Below are 18,097 nucleotides of genomic sequence, written 5' to 3'. Positions count from 1 at the left end.
GCTGGCGCCCCTCCGTCCTGGCCCGCAGCCCCCCTGCTAGCCCAGCCCGGGGCTCCCTCCATACACAGCTCTGTCGGTGCCCCTCCGTCCTGGCCCGCAGCCCCCCTGCTAGCCCAGCCCGGGGCTCCCTCCATACACAGCTCTGTCGGTGCCCCTCCGTCCTGGCCCGCAGCCCCCCTGCTATCCCAGCCCGGGGCTCCCTCCATACACAGCTCTGCCGGCGCCCCTCCATCCTGGCCCGCAGCCCCCCTGCTAGCCCAGCCCGGGGCTCCCTCCATACACAGCTCTGCCGGCGCCCCTCCGTCCTGGCCCGCAGCCCCCCTGCTAGCCCAGCCCGGGGCTCCCTCCATACACAGCTCTGCCGGCGCCGCTCCGTCCTGGCCCGCAGCCCCCCTGCTAGCCCAGCCCGGGGCTCCCTCCATACACAGCTCTGCCGGCGCCCCTCCGTCCTGGCCCGCAGCCCCCCTGCTAGCCCAGCCCGGGGCTCCCTCCATACACAGCTCTGCCGGCGCCCCTCCGTCCTGGCCCGCAGCCCCCCTGCTAGCCCAGCCCGGGGCTCCCTCCATACACAGCTCTGCCGGCGCCCCTCCGTCCTGGCCCGCAGCCCCCCTGCTATCCCAGCCCGGGGCTCCCTCCATACACAGCTCTGCCGGCGCCCCTCCGTCCTGGCCCGCAGCCCCCCTGCTAGCCCAGCCCGGGGCTCCCTCCATACACAGCTCTGCCGGCGCCCCTCCGTCCTGGCCCGCAGCCCCCCTGCTAGCCCAGCCCGGGGCTCCCTCCATACACAGCTCTGCCGGCGCCCCTCCGTCCTGGCCCGCAGCCCCCCTGCTAGCCCAGCCCGGGGCTCCCTCCATACACAGCTCTGCCGGCGCCCCTCCGTCCTGGCCCGCAGCCCCCCTGCTATCCCAGCCCGGGGCTCCCTCCATACACAGCTCTGCCGGCGCCCCTCCGTCCTGGCCCGCAGCCCCCCTGCTAGCCCAGCCCGGGGCTCCCTCCATACACAGCTCTGTCGGTGCCCCTCCGTCCTGGCCAGCAGCCCCCCTGCTAGCCCAGCCCGGGGCTCCCTCCATACACAGCTCTGCCGGCGCCCCTCCGTCCTGGCCCACAGCCCCCCTGCTAGCCCAGCCCGGGGCTCCCTCCATACACAGCTCTGCCGGCGCCCCTCCGTCCTGGCCAGCAGCCCCCCTGCTAGCCCAGCCCGGGGCTCCCTCCATACACAGCTCTGCCGGCGCCCCTCCGTCCTGGCCCGCAGCCCCCCTGCTAGCCCAGCCCGGGGCTCCCTCCATACACAGCTCTGCCGGCGCCCCTCCGTCCTGGCCCGCAGCCCCCCTGCTAGCCCAGCCCGGGGCTCCCTCCATACACAGCTCTGCCGGCGCCCCTCCGTCCTGGCCCGCAGCCCCCCTGCTAGCCCAGCCTGGGGCTCCCTCCACACACAGCTCTGCCGGCGCCCCTCCGTCCTGGCCCGCAGCCCCCCTGCTAGCCCAGCCCGGGGCTCCCTCCATACACAGCTCTGCCGGCGCCCCTCCGTCCTGGCCCGCAGCCCCCCTGCTAGCCCAGCCCGGGGCTCCCTCCATACACAGCTCTGCCGGCGCCCCTCCGTCCTGGCCCGCAGCCCCCCTGCTAGCCCAGCCCGGGGCTCCCTCCATACACAGCTCTGACGGCGCCCCTCCGTCCTGGCCCGCAGCCCCCCTGCTAGCCCAGCCCGGGGCTCCCTCCATACACAGCTCTGCCGGCGCCCCTCCGTCCTGGCCCGCAGCCCCCCTGCTAGCCCAGCCCGGGGCTCCCTCCATACACAGCTCTGCCGGCGCCCCTCCGTCCTGGCCCTCAGCCCCCCTGCTATCCCAGCCCGGGGCTCCCTCCATACACAGCTCTGCCGGCGCCCCTCCGTCCTGGCCCGCAACCCCCCTGCTATCCTAGCCCGGGGCTCCCTCCATACACAGCTCTGCCGGCGCCCCTCCGTCCTGGCCCGCAGCCCCCCTGCTAGCCCAGCCCGGGGCTCCCTCCATACACAGCTCTGCCGGCGCCCTTCCGTCCTGGCCCGCAGCCCCCCTGCTATCCCAGCCCGGGGCTCCCTCCATACACAGCTCTGCCGGCGCCCCTCCGTCCTGGCCCTCAGCCCCCCTGCTATCCCAGCCCGGGGCTCCCTCCATACACAGCTCTGCCGGCGCCCCTCCGTCCTGGCCCGCAGCCCCCCTGCTAGCCCAGCCCGGGGCTCCCTCCATACACAGCTCTGCCGGCGCCCCTCCGTCCTGGCCCGCAGCCCCCCTGCTAGCCCAGCCCGGGGCTCCCTCCATACACAGCTCTGCCGGCGCCCCTCCGTCCTGGCCCGCAGCCCCCCTGCTAGCCCAGCCCGGGGCTCCCTCCATACACAGCTCTGCCGGCGCCCCTCCGTCCTGGCCCGCAGCCCCCCTGCTATCCCAGCCCGGGGCTCCCTCCATACACAGCTCTGCCGGCGCCCTTCCGTCCTGGCCCGCAGCCCCCCTGCTAGCCCAGCCCGGGGCTCCCTCCATACACAGCTCTGCCGGCGCCCCTCCGTCCTGGCCCGCAGCCCCCCTGCTAGCCCAGCCCGGGGCTCCCTCCATACACAGCTCTGCCGGCGCCCCTCCGTCCTGGCTCGCAGCCCCCCTGCTAGCCCAGCCCGGGGCTCCCTCCATACACAGCTCTGCCGGCGCCCCTCCGTCCTGGCCCGCAGCCCCCCTGCTAGCCCAGCCTGGGGCTCCCTCCACACACAGCTCTGCCGGCGCCCCTCCGTCCTGGCCCGCAGCCCCCCTGCTATCCCAGCCCGGGGCTCCCTCCATACACATCTCTGCCGGCGCCCCTCCGTCCTGGCCCGCAGCCCCCCTGCTAGCCCAGCCCGGGGCTCCCTCCATACACAGCTCTGCCGGCACCCCTCCGTCCTGGCTCGCAGCCCCCCTGCTAGCCCAGCGCGGGGCTCCCTCCATACACAGCTCTGCTGGCGCCCCTCCGTCCTGGCCCGCAGCCCCCCTGCTAGCCCAGCCCGGGGCTCCCTCCACACACAGCTCTGCCGGCGCCCTTCCGTCCTGGCCCGCAGCCCCCCTGCTAGCCCAGCCCGGGGCTCCCTCCATACACAGCTCTGCCGGCGCCCCTCCGTCCTGGCCCTCAGCCCCCCTGCTAGCCCAGCCCGGGGCTCCCTCCATACACAGCTCTGCCGGCGCCCCTCCGTCCTGGCTCGCAGCCCCCCTGCTAGCCCAGCCCGGGGCTCCCTCCATACACAGCTCTGCCGGCGCCCCTCCGTCCTGGCCCTCAGCCCCCCTGCTAGCTCAGCCCGGGGCTCCCTCCATACACAGCTCTGCCGGCGCCCCTCCGTCCTGGCCCGCAGCCCCCCTGCTAGCCCAGCCCGGGGCTCCCTCCATACACAGCTCTGCCGGCACCCCTCCGTCCTGGCTCGCAGCCCCCCTGCTAGCCCAGCGCGGGGCTCCCTCCATACACAGCTCTGCTGGCGCCCCTCCGTCCTGGCCCGCAGCCCCCCTGCTAGCCCAGCCCGGGGCTCCCTCCACACACAGCTCTGCCGGCGCCCTTCCGTCCTGGCCCGCAGCCCCCCTGCTAGCCCAGCCCGGGGCTCCCTCCATACACAGCTCTGCCGGCGCCCCTCCGTCCTGGCCCTCAGCCCCCCTGCTAGCCCAGCCCGGGGCTCCCTCCATACACAGCTCTGCCGGCGCCCCTCCGTCCTGGCTCGCAGCCCCCCTGCTAGCCCAGCCCGGGGCTCCCTCCATACACAGCTCTGCCGGCGCCCCTCCGTCCTGGCCCTCAGCCCCCCTGCTAGCTCAGCCCGGGGCTCCCTCCATACACAGCTCTGCCGGCGCCCTTCCGTCCTGGCCCGCAGCCCCCCTGCTATCCCAGCCCGGGGCTCCCTCCATACACAGCTCTGCCGGCGCCCCTCCGTCCTGGCCCGCAGCCCCCCTGCTAGCCCAGCCCGGGGCTCCCTCCATACACAGCTCTGCCGGCGCCCCTCCATCCTGGCCCGCAGCCCCCCTGCTAGCCCAGCCCGGGGCTCCCTCCATACACAGCTCTGCCGGCGCCCCTCTGTCCTGGCCCGCAGCCCCCCTGCTAGCCCAGCCCGGGGCTCCCTCCATACACAGCTCTGCCGGCGCCCCTCTGTCCTGGCTCGCAGCCCCCCTGCTAGCCCAGCCCGGGGCTCCCTCCATACACAGCTCTGCCGGCGCCCCTCCGTCCTGGCTCGCAGCCCCCCTGCTAGCCCAGCCCGGGGCTCCCTCCATACACAGCTCTGCCGGCACCCCTCCGTCCTGGCTCGCAGCCCCCCTGCTAGCCCAGCGCGGGGCTCCCTCCATACACAGCTCTGCTGGCGCCCCTCCGTCCTGGCCCGCAGCCCCCCTGCTAGCCCAGCCCGGGGCTCCCTCCACACACAGCTCTGCCGGCGCCCTTCTGTCCTGGCCCGCAGCCCCCCTGCTAGCCCAGCCCGGGGCTCCCTCCATACACAGCTCTGCCGGCGCCCCTCCGTCCTGGCCCTCAGCCCCCCTGCTAGCCCAGCCCGGGGCTCCCTCCATACACAGCTCTGCCGGCGCCCCTCCGTCCTGGCTCGCAGCCCCCCTGCTAGCCCAGCCCGGGGCTCCCTCCATACACAGCTCTGCCGGCGCCCCTCCGTCCTGGCCCTCAGCCCCCCTGCTATCCCAGCCCGGGGCTCCCTCCATACACAGCTCTGCCGGCGCCCCTCCGTCCTGGCCCGCAGCCCCCCTGCTAGCCCAGCCCGGGGCTCCCTCCATACACAGCTCTGCCGGCGCCCCTCCGTCCTGGCCCGCAGCCCCCCTGCTAGCCCAGCCCGGGGCTCCCTCCATACACAGCTCTGCCGGCGCCCCTCCGTCCTGGCCCGCAGCCCCCCTGCTATCCCAGCCCGGGGCTCCCTCCATACACAGCTCTGCCGGCGCCCTTCCGTCCTGGCCCGCAGCCCCCCTGCTATCCCAGCCCGGGGCTCCCTCCATACACAGCTCTGCCGGCGCCCCTCCGTCCTGGCCCGCAGCCCCCCTGCTAGCCCAGCCCGGGGCTCCCTCCATACACAGCTCTGCCGGCGCCCCTCTGTCCTGGCCCGCAGCCCCCCTGCTAGCCCAGCCCGGGGCTCCCTCCATACACAGCTCTGCCGGCGCCCCTCTGTCCTGGCTCGCAGCCCCCCTGCTAGCCCAGCCCGGGGCTCCCTCCATACACAGCTCTGTCGGTGCCCCTCCGTCCTGGCTCGCAGCCCCCCTGCTAGCCCAGCCCGGGGCTCCCTCCATACACAGCTCTGCCGGCGCCCCTCCGTCCTGGCTCGCAGCCCCCCTGCTAGCCCAGCCCGGGGCTCCCTCCATACACAGCTCTGCCGGCGCCCCTCCGTCCTGGCCCGCAGCCCCCCTGCTAGCCCAGCCCGGGGCTCCCTCCATACACAGCTCTGCCGGCGCCCCTCCGTCCTGGCCCGCAGCCCCCCTGCTAGCCCAGCCCGGGGCTCCCTCCATACACAGCTCTGCTGGCGCCCCTCCGTCCTGGCCCGCAGCCCCCCTGCTAGCCCAGCCCGGGGCTCCCTCCATACACAGCTCTGCCGGCGCCCCTCCATCCTGGTCTGCAGCCCCCCTGCTATCCCAGCCCGGGGTGCCTCCAAGCAGCAGTGAACCCTTCAGAACGACACCGCACTGTGCAGCAGTTCTGTGATGCACTCCTGCAGGGATCGGGCTGAGACCAACCAAACTCATGTCACTTGTGGCCTGAGACAGCATTTGAGTCCAGCGTTTCCCCTTTAAAGTCAGTCTCTGGGTCTCCCATACTGTGTGTAAATTACAGGGCAAAGGGTTCGCAGTGAGGAAGATCCTATCGCTCTGTGCGTTGGGCTTTCACTGGAAATGTCCTTGAGTCACTGGCCAAGTAGCGCTGGGCAGCACCAGAGGACCTCGTTCCGGGAAGCTCCCAGCCGTTCACTGGAAAGCAGCCGCATCTGGAACGGATAACGCCCCAGCGCATGAAGCTGCCCGGTGTGGATTCGGGGTTAGAGCCCCTGGATCCTGTTCTTTGTTGTCTGGAGCCGAGGCTGGAGTTCGGCAGATAGTTTCCCTGCCAAGGAAACACCCACTGATGTCAGCTGTAGTGCTGGAGTTTAGACGGGGCCATGCTGTCACTTGCTCATGTGATTCTCCTCCGCCTGGCCCAGCAGCAGCTCCAGAGCTCACCCTCTCTCCCCCACATTCTGCCAGCCAAAGCCTGTTCTCCTGACTCCTGCCCCGGGGGATTCGAGACAGGGCAGGGCAAGCGGAGGGCTGCAGCAGGGCCTGGAGGCTGCTGAGGGGAAGAGCCTGCGATCGCTGCCCCACTGAACTCGGGATCTGCTCCAGGCGTGTCCACACTGGCTGAGTGCTCTGGACAGGCCAAGGCTGCAGGGGTCTGGGTTCAGCTCCTCTAATCACCCCTGGGCCTGCAGAGCAACCATCATTCCCACTGTCCCTCAGCCCCTCGCAGGGCCCTGAGTACTCCCCCTCCCCAGACCAGCCACCCCCAGGACCGGGCAGCACTGCTCGCCCCTGTACAGCAAGGGGAGGGGCGTAGGGAGTCTGGAGCAGACCTAGGAACAGAATTCCTAGCCCCCCACACTCTAGCCACTAGTCCCCACTCCCCTCCCCAAGCCAGGGATAGAACCCAGGAGTCCTGGCTCCCAGCCCCACCCCCTCTAACCACTAGACCCCACTCCCCTCCCTAAGCCAGGGATAAAACCCAGGAGTCTCGGCTCCAAGCACCCCCCAACCACTAGTCCCCATTCCCCTCCCCGAGCCAGGGATAGAACCCAGGAGTCCTGGCTCCCAGTCTTCACGGAGTCTCCGGGCGATGCTCTGGAACTGCTCCCTACGAAGCCAGTCAGGACCCTGGGGAAGTCTCCTCTCCCCAGGGCAAGAAGCTTACACAACTTTGACCTTCCTGGGCCTGACCTCGGAGCATTCAGCATCCCTGTCCACACTGTGCGTTTCCCCCAGCGAGTCCGCCCAGGCGGGGTCCTGGGGAAGCCAGAGGGTCCTGCCCCCCAACTTTGCAGTCAGACGTGACTCTCAGCCAGCGTAAAACAGAAGGTTTATTAGACGACAGGAACATGGTCTAAAACAGAGCTTGTAGGTACAGAGAACGGGACCCCTCAGTCAGGTCCATCTTGGGTGGCAGGGAGGCCAGAGCCCCATCTGAGCCTCCCCACATTTCCCCAGCCAGCTCCAAACTGAAACTCTCCAGCCCCTCCTCTCCTTTGTCTCTTTCCCAGGCCAGCAGGCCAACTGATCTCTTTGTTCTCCAACCCCTTCAGTTGGCATCTTTGCAGAGAAGGGTCCCAGGCCATCAGGAGACAGGATGTCGGCCATTCTCTGTGCAGACAGCATCACACTGGCCCCCTAGGGCTCTGCCACAATCACACACCCTTATCCCACCACCTGGATATTTAAGAACTGTATAGGGGAAACTGAGGCACCCACACAGTATTCAGAGAAAACATTAAGAACATTCCCACTTCGTCACACCAGCACCCCCCCCCAACCACTAGACCCCACTCCCCTCCCCGAGCCAGGGATAGAACCCAGGAGTCCTGGCTCCCAGCCCCACCCCCTCTAACCACTAGACCCCACTCCCCTCCCCGAGCCAGGGATAGAACCCAGGAGTCCTGGCTCCCAGCACCACCCCCTCCCCCGCAACCACTAGATACTCTCTCTCCCTTTCCAGTTGGTGCCCAGGACTGCATGAGAAGAAGCCCGTTGTCTGCTGAGCACAGGTGGTGCCGCTGGGAGGGGCCAGTCTGGCTTTGGCTCTGGCTCAGCCTTCCTGGCCTTGCGGAGCGTGAGAGCAACCCCGAGAGGGATCAGGCAGGCAGCCATGGCAGCCATGGCTAGGACAGGCCCCAGAGGTGGCTGGCTGGGCTGGGAGCTGGCAGGCATGGTGCAGTTGGTGAAATATTCCATGTGGATCTGCAGGAAGAAGGAGTCAAGAGCGGGGCTGGGCCAGGGGCAGGACAGAGCCTCGGCCATCAGCACCGTGCAGTTGGAGAGGTCGCTGTAAATCCTGGAGAGGGAGAGGAAGAGGAAGAGATGTGAGGCTGAGCCTGGCTGGGTCTGTGGGGTTTGGGGCTTCAGGGCTCAGCAGCAGCCAGCGAGGTGGCCAAAACAAGCCCCAAGCCAGGCAGTGACCGTGCATCCGGTAATGGCAGTGATGGGGGCACCGTTCACCCGCGGGGTCCCCCTGGGCCTTAAACTGCATCCACTCAGCACCTGCTGGGAGCCAAGCAGCCACCGGCCGCAGCCTGTGCCACAGGCAGCCGATGGTGCGTCGCACTCCCACCCCACCCCACCCTGCACGCGGGACGCTGCAGGCAGCCGATGGTGCGTCGCACTCCCACCCCACCCCACCCCGCACGCGGGACGCTGCAGGCAGCCGATGGTGCGTCGCACTCCCACCCCACCCCGCACGCGGGACGCTGCAGGCAGCCGATGGTGCGTCGCACCCCCACCCCACCCCGCACGCGGGACGCTGCAGGCAGCCGATGGTGCATCGCACTCCCACCCCACCCCACCCCGCACGCGGGACGCTGCAGGCAGCCGATGGTGCGTCGCACCCCCACCCCACCCCGCACGCGGGACGCTGCAGGCAGCCGATGGTGCGTCGCACTCCCACCCCACCCCACCCCGCACGCGGGACGCTGCAGGCAGCCGATGGTGCGTCGCACCCCCACCCCACCCCGCACGCGGGACGCTGCAGGCAGCCGATGGTGCGTCGCACTCCCACCCCACCCCGCACGCGGGACGCTGCAGGCAGCCGATGGTGCGTCGCACTCCCACCCCACCCCACACGCGGGACGCTGCAGGCAGCCGATGGTGCGTCGCACCCCCACCCCACCCCGCACGCGGGACGCTGCAGGCAGCCGATGGTGCGTCGCACCCCCACCCCACCCCACCCCGCACGCGGGACGCTGCAGGCAGCCGATGGTGCGTCGCACCCCCACCCCACCCCACCCCGCACGCGGGACGCTGCAGGCAGCCGATGGTGCGTCGCACCCCCACCCCACCCCGCACGCGGGACGCTGCAGGCAGCCGATGGTGCGTCGCACTCCCACCCCACCCCACCCCGCACGCGGGACGCTGCAGGCAGCCGATGGTGCGTCGCACTCCCACCCCACCCCGCACGCGGGACGCTGCAGGCAGCCGATGGTGCGTCGCACCCCCACCCCACCCCGCACGCGGGACGCTGCAGGCAGCCGATGGTGCGTCGCACTCCCACCCCACCCCACCCCGCACGCGGGACGCTGCAGGCAGCCGATGGTGCGTCGCACTCCCACCCCATCCCACCCCGCACGCGGGACGCTGCAGGCAGCCGATGGTGCGTCGCACCCCCACCCCACCCCGCACGCGGGACGCTGCAGGCAGCCGATGGTGCGTCGCACTCCCACCCCACCCCGCACGCGGGACGCTGCAGGCAGCCGATGGTGCGTCGCACTCCCACTCCCACCCCACCCCGCACGCGGGACGCTGCAGGCAGCCGATGGTGCGTCGCACACACCACCCTGCGCCCAGGACGTCGCACCCGCCAGAGGCACTGCATGATGTGCCCTGGTCTCAGCGTGCTGACAGCTGTGCGCAGGGAAACAGGACACACTGCAGCCCTGACTTGTTTGAAAATCCCTTTTCTGCATGGGGTCGCTACCAAGCCGGGGCCCTTGGGGTCCCGGAGCCCATCTAAGAGCAAACCCCAGCGAGGCGATGCTCTGTCCCGGCACCTGCCCTTGCCCCAGCACTGTGTGCACTCGACTCCCAGCCCCAGAGCGCCTCAGAAGCAAGGATCTGTCTGGGGCGGACGGACGTCCAGACCTGCTGATTTGGTCCCACTGACACCGGCTCCACTCTGGCATGGCCATGACTGTGGCGTGGAAGGTGGTCCAGCAGTATAGGGAGATCCACTCCAGGTAGGTGTCCCTGCAGTGGGCCGACCCGCCCTCCCCAGCAAAGGGGCCTAGGGGAAGAGATCTGCCTGTTAGTCACCCCGGAGGATCTGCGGCAGAGCTCTGGGTGGGGCAGAGGCCCTGGCACTGCTAGGCTGGTGTCTGCTCTACCCCAGCTCCTTACAAGGCACATAGGCTGGGGGAATGAAGGACCCCAACCAGCTCCGTCCTGCGTTTCCCAGCTCCTTCCACTAGCTCTGCCCCCTGCAGCGCAGCTCCCGTCCCCTCCCACAGCCCAGCGGAGTCCAGAGCGTGCCCCTCGCCTCGGCCCGGCTGCATCGGACCCAGCCCTACCCAGCCTCGGGCTCCCCGGAGAGGCTGTTCTGAGAGCCCCAGCTAAGACACGAGATCCCAGAGGCCTGGCCAGACACTCAGCTCCCACAACTGGGGGCAGGCTGAGCTGGCCTGGGTGGATCCAGAAAAGTGCCGTTGTCCCTTGCCTCCTAGCAGGGCCGGGGCCCAGAGAATGAGCCTCAGAGTTAGCAGCCTGCTGGCTCGGTGCTGGGACAGCAGCTCATGGGTCTGGGGCCTGCCCCCAGGCTGAGCCAGTGCCCGTGAGCTCTGGGCACCATCGGCTGCTTTCTAGCGACAGCTGGTGTTGCTGGGAGCGGGGCTGGGAGCCCTGCAGCCTGGCCCAGTGTCCCCATCTCTGCCCAGCCCGGGCACCCCCCCCCGCTCCTGCCTGGGTCTGTGGCCACACGGAGCGAAGCGCGTGTGTTATGGAAACCGAAGTGTGGTGTGCAGTGCCGCCGTGCAGAGCCCCCCAGTCCTGATGGGGGGACTGACACCTAGGCATGATGGGTGCAGGGGGGCGTCACTCACCGTCCTCCTCCAGATACAGGTAATGACCTGCAAGAGCAAGGGGAAGGATCAGTGCAGGGAGTGGAGGGAGGGGGCGAGCCAGTGGGGCCTGGCCAGGGTGAATCGGTCCAGCTCCCGTCTCAGCTGTGTGGGCACCGTCAGCAGCAGTGGGCACCGTCTACCTCCAACTTGGCCCAGGCCGCTCTACCCGCTAGCCAAGACCTTGGGGAATCCTCCAGGAAGGGACCCCCAGGAGCAGGGTGCCCTCAGCACTGGGTGGGAGCTATGGGGAAACAGGTCACTGCTGGAGGGAGACCCCCACGTGCCCGCAGTTCAGCATCCCTGACAGCACCCCACCTCAGGGGCAGGAGTGGGGGCACCGGGAGGGCAGGGGGGAAGGTGCCATTTGGGGCACAGGGTGGAGGAGGGAGCTCAGGATCAGGCCCCCAGAATTCTTCCCGGGGTCCCACCTTGGGAGGCCAATACAGGGGTCTCTTACTTTCATCCTCGAGGTCTCCGTAGGTCAGCTCCCCGCACCCTGCAGCAGGAGAAGAGAGCGGTCATGGCAGAGCTGGGCTTGGCCCCACAGGCCATTCCACACCCAGCCCTGTCACCTGCTCAAGCTGAGATGAGCTCGCAGAGGAGGCCACGGCTTTGGAGGGAGACGCCAAAGGGAACGGGCTGGGGCTTCCCCCTGGGCCCTGGGGAGACCCCCCGTGGGGAGCTGTCTGCGGGGGCTGGGTTCCAACATCGGGGGCGCTGGTGCCGACGGGCTGGTTCCTGAACAGACAGATCGATTTTCCGGGCCGAGGAAGGTGAGCAGCAAATATCGGCTCCGAGGCACAGGGACGGGGTGTGACGAAGTGGGACTGTTCTTAATGTTTCCTCTGAATAGTGTGGGGGTGCCTCAGTTTCCCCTAGGCAGTTCTTAAGTATCTAGGGGGTGGAGTAAGGGTGTATGATCGTTGCAGAGCCCTAGAGGGCATGTGTGTGCAGGAGTCTGGACACAGAGAATGGCCGACACCCTGTTTCCTGGCAACTGATGGCCTGGGCCCTCCCCCCCCCGCAAGGTGAGAGCTAAAGGGTTGGAGAACAAAGGAATCAGGTGACCACCTGGCCCAGGAAAGGAACAAAGCCCAGAGGAGGAGGGGCTGGAGGGGGTTTTCAGTTTGGGGCTGGCTGGGACATGGAGTGAAGTGCAGACGTGGTTGTCTGGCTCACTGGCCCCCCAAAATGGACCCAGCTGAGGGGTCCCGTTCTCTGCACCTGCAAGCTCTGTTTTAGACAATGTTCCTGTCGTCTAACAAACTTTCTGTTTTACTGGCTGGCTGAGAGTCACGTCTGACTGCGAAGTTGGGGTGCAGGACCCTCTGGCTTCCCCAGGAGCCCCGCCTGAGTGGACTCGCTGGGGGGAAGCGCACGGAGGGGCAGAGGATGCTGAATGCTCCGAGGTCAGACCCAGGAAGGCGGAAGCTGTGTGAGCTGTGTGTCCTGAAGACAGGCTGCTCACAGAAAGGCGACTGCACCAGAGTCCTGACTGGCTTCATGGGGAGCAGTTCCAGAGCATCGCCCAGGGACTCCGTGACACGGGGCAGAGCTGGGGCACGGGTCTAGCAGGGTGGAGATGGAGGCAGAGGGTGGAAATGCCCAGGGACTGACCGCACCACGGGAGGGGCTGGCGTGTCCCTCCCTGGCACATGCCCACTCATGGCCTAGGAGCCATTCCCATCCACCCCCAAGGGCTTTGGATACGGGCCCCATGGCCCAGCACTGAGCCCAGCGCCAGCCCACCAGGACCCCCTCACACCCCACCCAGCACAGCCCCAGTGCCTCTCGGTGCCTTGGCTCAGGACGGGCTTACTCAGCACTGCAGGACAGGCCCTGGCTGGGAGCATGAAACGCTGACCACCCCCCGGGGCCTCCGACTAGCCATAAATCTGCTCAGGGCTCCCGGGGAGGGGTCCCCAATGGGACAGCCCGGCAGAAAGGAACCCAAACCCAGGGGAGATGTGAGAGCCAGGAGCGCCCTGCCCGGGGGAGGAAGATGGGCTGTACCCCCTCCCAAACAGTATCTAGCCCTCAGACAGGAGTCAGCCCGATGCAGCTGACCCCCCTGCCGACCAGCCCTTTGGGGCTCTAGGGCCTGGATGCAAGGAGAGCGCTCGTGCCCCCCTGCTCCTCTCTCCCTGCTGGGACCTCCCAGCCGGGTGCTGAGGGCGTCAGAGGAGCCGGGTGGGGCTGTGTGTGCGGGAGGCAGCGATGGGCCGAGGGACGCGCCCTTACGTGGACACGTCTGACTCCATAGGGCCTGCCTACAGGAGACGCGCACACGGCCAGGTGCTGCACAGAACCCCTGGGCCTGCAGCGGGGACCCCCGGGCACCCGTCCCCTCCAGAGCAGCAGGGAGGGCTGGTGACCACACAGGGTGCTGGGGATGTGGCACGGCCCCCCGAGGGGCTGGGCTCTTCATGGTGGGGGAGGCCAGCCTAGGGGACACTGCTCCCTTCAGACCATCCCCACTAGCAGAGCCACATCCCTTGAACCAGAAGGGCCAAGCTGTAGCAGCTGGTCACAAAGAGGCAGCACCTGCCCTGGGGAGGGAGAAGAGACAAATGCAGCAGCTGGAGCCAGGGCGGTTGGCCAGGGTCGGCCGCTCTCTGCCTTCCAAGGGGCTTCCCAGGCAGCATGTCAGGCCTGGAGCCAGGCTCAGCATCCAATCCGCTGGGGTCAGACCGCAAGGGGCCCAGCGGGAGCTGCCGGGCCTGGGCTCTTTGGGAAATCTGGCCCCACAAGCAGGACCCGGGGAGGGGCAGCTGCCTTACCCCACTGCAGGAGAGGGATTAGCAGCCAGTAGCAGAGGTGTGGCCGGGGCTGGACGGGCATGCTCCCCACCGGTGGGGCCAGGGCGCAGACGTTCCCCAGGAGAGGGGCAGCAGGGCCCTTGCCCAGATATCCCCCAGCCACTTATCGCCCCATCTAGCACCTGGGCTATTGGCGGCAGCCCAGCCAATGGGAGGGAAGAGGGCAGGGAAAACATCTGCTCACCCAGGGCTGGATCTTCCAGCCTCCAAAGTCATCAGATAAGAGGTTGAGTGAGATCTCCAGGCTGCGGGTGACTGTACAGGGAGGGATAGGGCAGGGGTCTGGGGGGTTGGCAAGGGAGCGCTCCAGGGTCTGGCACTGGGGGACAGGCTGATGGCTGAGTGGTACCATGCATTTCTGCTCACCTGCTCCAGTGTCTTCCTAGCTTTGCTGGATGCATTTTGTTACGAAAACAGCCCCACCCCTGGAGAGCTTGGACACTGGCTGAAGGAAGCAGAGCAGCCAGACCCAGGTCCTGGCTCTGGAGTAGCCACACAGAGCAAAGACAATTGAGGGGTGAGAAACCCACACATGGAAAATCTCCCGGGACCAAATCTGTCTCCCACGGGAAGAGGCAGAGCTGGGCTGGCCCTACTGGGATTTCAGCTGGTCGTTATATATGCGCCACCGAGCAGGGAGAGGGCCAGCTTAGATCAGGGTGCCCGAGAAGACGGGGCAGGATTCCATCAGTGTCAGCAGCTGGGAGCGCCTCCCCTTCCCTGCGGGAGAAATTCCGGGCAGCACAAAGCAAAGCAACCAGCTCCAGCAGGTAAAGCTGGGACCATAAGCAGGGCCCCGATTCACTCCAGAGAGGAAGGAAAAGTCCAAACAAAACATGCAAAGAAGGGCGATGACAAACCAGTACAGGGATCAGAGGGGGCACGTGGGGAGAGAGCAAGGAAACAAACCCAGGGGGCCAGACCCTTGGATGGAGTGAATCGGCTCAGGGCCACCCACGTCACCAGAGGAACACAGCCACTCACGGCAGATGAGAATCCGGCCTTTTGATGCAGTCTAGGAGAAGGGAGTGCAGGGGATGTGCTGGAAGCCCATGTGGGAGCACCGGAAAGGGCTGGTCTCTCTCACCGGCTCAGACCGGGGTGGCAGGGGAGGAAGGAACAGTCTAAGTGAAACATCAGGGAAAGTTTCTACCAGGGCAACTTGGGAGGGAAGTGACCCCCCTGCCCCCAGGGAAGGCAGACAGCGTGCTGGCTGGGATGTTGGCTGCTGTGTGGGACGTTTCACGGCTGGGAGTGGGTTAAGGGAGGAATGCAGCAGGGTCTAGTGTTTGGGGCTGGAGACGGGGAGCAGGGCTCAGGTTCCATTCCCATCTCTGCCAGGGCATCATGGCGTCACCTTGGGGAAACTGAGGCCTCTCCATAGCCCATAGCGCTGAGGCGGGGTTCGCTGTTGAACGGTGGCTGAGTGCGAGGAGATCCCAGAGGGAAGGTGGGGTACAGGTGCAAAGCTGTACTCTATCAAAGTGAGGGGCACCAAGGAATCCACTTCCCCAGGCTCCACAGAGCCTCCCCACCAGTGCCTTGGCTTCCTCTCGGGTGAGGGGTGCATAAGAGCGGCCAGGCTGGGTCAGACTAAGGGTCCATTTAGCCCAGTCTCCGGTCGGCCGACCGTGGCCAACGCCAGGCGCCCCAGAGGGAATGGACAGAACAGGGAATCACCCAGTGATCCATCCCTCGTTGCCCATTCCCAGCTTCTGGCAAACAGAGGCTAGGGACACCCTCCCTGCCCAGCCTGGCTAATAGCCATTGATGGACCTAGCCTCCCTGAACGTGTCTAGTTCTTGTTTGCATCTGAGCCAGGCTCTTATACGAGCCAGTTTGCTGTGATTGGAATCTCAGCCCGGCGTGCTTGTGACCTTCAGCCCAGCCCAGCAGCAGGGCAGGAGCGGCTCCAAGAGATAAGCGGCTTTCCCAGGCAGGGACCATGTTCCCTGATCGGAGCCGCACACACACACCGAGCTTCCTGCACTGGCGCCACTTGCTGGGCCAAAGAGGGACCGTGGGGCCGTTCTTGCAAAAGCTGATTAATCCAAGCCCCAGCCCAGCCTCCCGCTCAGCTCATGTGACAAAAGCCGTAGCCGGTGCCAGCTTGTCCCAGCCCCAGCGGCGGTTCCTCGCTTCCCCCTCTGTGCTCCCGTTAATTGCAGAGGTGTGGGAGGCAGCCCTGCAATGCAGGAAAGCTGCTGCTCTGTGCCTGCACCGCGCACTGCGCTGGACAGGGATCGCATAGCCCCATTCTTACCTTTGAGGTTCTAACCAACCATGCAGCAAGCCCCGGGGGGCCCTCCGAACACAGTGACGCTAATGATCTCTCCATTTCCCTTCAGCGCCCCCTCTCGCCCACTCTCTGATCACTTGCACTGAGAACCTGTCTACACTTGGGAATTTACTAATGGAGCTATTCTGGAATAAGGGTGTCCACACGAGGGCTCAGTCCAGAATAGCTATTGTGGTACATTTCCAAGCGCAACCCCTGAGATACAGGAGGGTGGGGGACATCGGGCCTCCCTGCCCTTCACAAGATGTTTTGTCTCCGCCCAGGGTAGCGCAAAGAGCTCTTCTCACACCATGGAATTCCCCAAAAGGTTCCACCTGCAGGTTGGTGCTTCCTCAGCCAGGGGATCCTGTCCAGAGGCCCCTGGCAACACTACCGAAGCCAGGGCGACCCTTGCAGGCTGCTGCCGTGCTGAGTTTCCGGTGGTCTTAGCTCAGATCATTTTGGGAGACGGGGGTGGCCTCTCACTGGGAGTCACAATCCCTTTGTTCCCCTTTCAGCAACTGTGTTTAGCTGCTTGTTCAGGCAGTGCCTGCTGTTTAATCTGGAGTCCGTTCCTATTTAGATGCTGCTGCTGGCAGACTATGGAGCTAGGATCTGATTTACATGCAGAGCCTCTCACAGGAGGACCAGATGTGCAGATGGGTGAGAAGTCACTAGGCACCATCCGGGCTGGGGGCCTCAGGAACAGCTAGAGCCTGTAAGTTTGTTTGGTTTGTGGGAGACGTGTGTGGGGGGCTCCAACCCCCTGCTCCTGTATGCTGCAGTTCTGCAAGCTAGCAGGGCTCTGAGACACACAAGAATCTTACTCCTGCCCCCACCGAAGTCAGAGGCAGAAGCTCCCATTGACTTGGGTGCAGACTGGGGAGCTGCGAGGGCATTACAGCATGGAGCAATGGCAGCATCAATAGTGCTGAGCCTGGGCCTCGCCTCCGGGGTGGCGGGAATGTGCTAAGGGGCACGAACGTCCCCCTGCTCAGCCATATCCAACTGGTAATAAGAAAAACACGGCTCTGAAGCCAATAAAGATAAAGCAAAATATAAACAACGGGAGATTTTTGTTGAAGATACCGGAGCACAAATAATTCCTGTTTCCCTGGGAGAGCAACATGAGCTGATGCTAATCAGCTTTTGTTCTGCTGCTATCGCAGCCCCTGCCCACGGGCTGGAAACCCAACCCCAGCAAACAGAGCCTCGTGTTTCTGCAATGCAAGGCAGGGGGTTATTACTCTGAGCGGGGGCCAGGCTCCTCCAGGATGAAATCCTCCTGTCTGCTTGCTCAGCACTGGCTGCTCAGGTTTCCCCGTAGGACTCTCTTAATGGCAGATTACAAAACTTGAGACAGTTCCTGACTTCCCCCTGCGGGATCCAGGTGAGAAGGGCAGTTCTCGCTACCCCGCAACTGAATGGCTGACACCCCTCTCACCATGCCCAGTTCTCTCAGCTTCTAATTCAGGAGGAAATTCACCCCTGGGCCTGAGGCCTAGCCCCCCCCCCTTCCCCCCAGCTCCCCACCCCTGGGCAGGGCCAGCACAAGGCCTTGGTCCCAGCCCCTCATCCCGGGCAGGGCCCAGCATGAAGCCTAGGCATGACTTAAGTCCTGCTGCAGCCCTATGGGTTAGGTTTTGGAAAAGCTTAGCATGTGTCAGGTGCACGTCGAGTGCTGAGCATGGGCCCCAGGGGTCTTGAGATACGCAGCTCAGCGCAGCACAGGCCAGGAGTGATACTCAGTACAATATCCAGCTCCAGCCCGGCAGAGGCTGAAATTAACAAGGATCAGAATGAGGAGTATGGAGGGGAGGGGTCGGCCTTCAGCTGCATTCCCAATAGCTGAGCTGTGATTCTGGCCTGACATGTGAAGGGCAGGGGTGGGGGTGGGGGCGAGCGGATGTGATGTGCAATTCCTTTTCCTGGCATAGTTATTACTGTGTGTGTCGGATGCTCCCAATACCCCATCTCCAGGCACAAGGGCAACATGCAGTATAGAAGCTTAGGAACAAAAACCTGTCAGGAAAAGAATCCCTGACACAGCAGCCTGGCCAACCCTTCCGCCCCTCCCACACAAGCCAAAGGAAACAGATGGGCCCTTGACCATGCCCAAAAGATCAACAAACTCGGCTCTGTCAGACCCCTGGAGGAAGTGCACTCCAGAGCCAAGCCTGGCAACCACCAGAACAACCTGCA

This window comes from Eretmochelys imbricata, chromosome 27, assembly GCF_965152235.1.
Source record: "Eretmochelys imbricata isolate rEreImb1 chromosome 27, rEreImb1.hap1, whole genome shotgun sequence".
In the NCBI taxonomy this organism is placed as follows: domain Eukaryota; kingdom Metazoa; phylum Chordata; order Testudines; family Cheloniidae; genus Eretmochelys; species Eretmochelys imbricata.
This window is presented reverse-complemented; position numbering follows the sequence as displayed.